Source organism: Frankliniella occidentalis, unplaced genomic scaffold (assembly GCF_000697945.3).
Source record: "Frankliniella occidentalis isolate FOCC.00 unplaced genomic scaffold, Focc_3.1 Scaffold46, whole genome shotgun sequence".
Classification (NCBI taxonomy): Eukaryota; Metazoa; Arthropoda; class Insecta; order Thysanoptera; family Thripidae; genus Frankliniella; species Frankliniella occidentalis.
In genome coordinates, this window is record NW_026267176.1 from 1119931 (window position 1) to 1121435 (window position 1505).

At 58.7% G+C, this 1505-nt stretch overlaps 1 protein-coding gene across 1 annotated transcript in view; it reads left to right on the forward strand.

The window, feature by feature from the left end:
* LOC113206909 (alkaline phosphatase-like) overlaps positions 1-1505 on the forward strand; it is an 88216-nt gene that overhangs the window by 74304 nt on the left and 12407 nt on the right. The window lies entirely within an intron of this gene.

The window sequence follows — 1505 nt, forward strand, 5'->3', positions numbered from 1 at the left end:
GGTGGTCCTGGTGGTGGTGGTGGTGGTGGTGGTCCTGGTGGTGCGGCGCGCGGTTTGAATGTCCCTCATAAATCGTTGCTCGGGACATTTGCGGCGCTCGAGTGTTATCCGGAGCGCAGGTGAAAAACCTGGAGGGCAGCGCGGGACCGAAGGGGACCGGCGGGCGGCGGCTTATAACGGGAGATAACTTCCGTCCAGGAGGGGCGTGAGGGTGAGGGGGGCTGGGGTTAGTCCTTCTCGGCGGCGAGACCGGGCTAGCCGCGTCCTAGGAAACGTCGAGTGCGGGTGAGAAGAGAGGGGTGAGACTTGGTGGGTAAGAGGTGAGAGCTCGGGTGAGAGGTAGGAGGTAGACGGTAAGAAGTAGGGGAAAAGCGGAAGCGGGGTAAGCGGTACAAGTGTCTGTCGAAGTGGGAAGTTAAGGGGGAAGTGCATGTTAGCGGTAAGGTAGGCAGTAAGTGGCAAGTGGCAAGGATAAGTCGTTGGGTGTAAGTCGTTGGGTGTAAGTGGTTGGGGGTAAGTGGCTATGGATGAGTGGTAGTGCACTACCATACCCATGGGTATGTGGCAGGGGGTAAGTGGTAGGGGATGGGTAAGTGGTAGAGGTTGTAAGTGGTAGAGGGTGTAAGTGGTAGAGGGGGAGAGTGGTAGAGGGGGAGAGTGGGAGAGGGGGAGAGAGGGTGAGTGGTAGAGGGGGAGAGAGGGTGCCCCCCCCCCACACACACACACACATGGGCGCGCGCGCGCACGAATGCTACACAGACGCACATACGCTCGCTCGTGTCCGTCCGACACACAACACAAGTTTCTTTGGGGTCAGTCAAGGGTGGTCGTCGTCCGCCGTGAAACTTGGCTCAGCCAATAACACTTCCGAGGGACAAAAAAAATAAATAAAAATAAAGAGTAGTAGCGAGGGGGGGGGGGCGCAAAAACGGGCAAGAGCGAGTTTTGCGTGGCGACCCTGGTGACCTTTCCGTCACTTTGTTGTTTCCAGAGCGGGGCAGGCGCCCCGGCAGGCACCCCGAGCCTCCCCCCTCCCCCCTTTCCCCTCGGCAGGCCTAAAGTGCTCCCAATTGGAGCGGGAAGGGGGAGCCGAGCGCAAGGCAGGGTGGAGCGCGGGAGAGAGGGGATTGTTTTGTGATGGCGGACCATTCCGGGATCATCCCGGACCCTTAATCGCACAAAATGCGGTCCAAGGGACGTTTTGGGGGGGCGTCTAGGGGAGGGCGAGGACCGCACCAGCAGCGCCGCCGCACCCCCTGCGAGCAGGGCTGAGGCCGAGCTGCTGCTGCTGCTGTGCCCGCTCCGCGGTCCCGCTCTCTACCCCAGGCCGCGTACTTAATCGCGGATAACTTCTCTATCGAGGCCATCAATCGATTTCTCTCCTCCGAGACAAACGGAATTACACCCCCCTCAAGACCAGGGTAAACTTGTCCACAATAGCTCTTGGTAAGATTCACCCAAGTTTTTTCCTTGATATTATCGAATTTTGGACATAACGTTTTAAT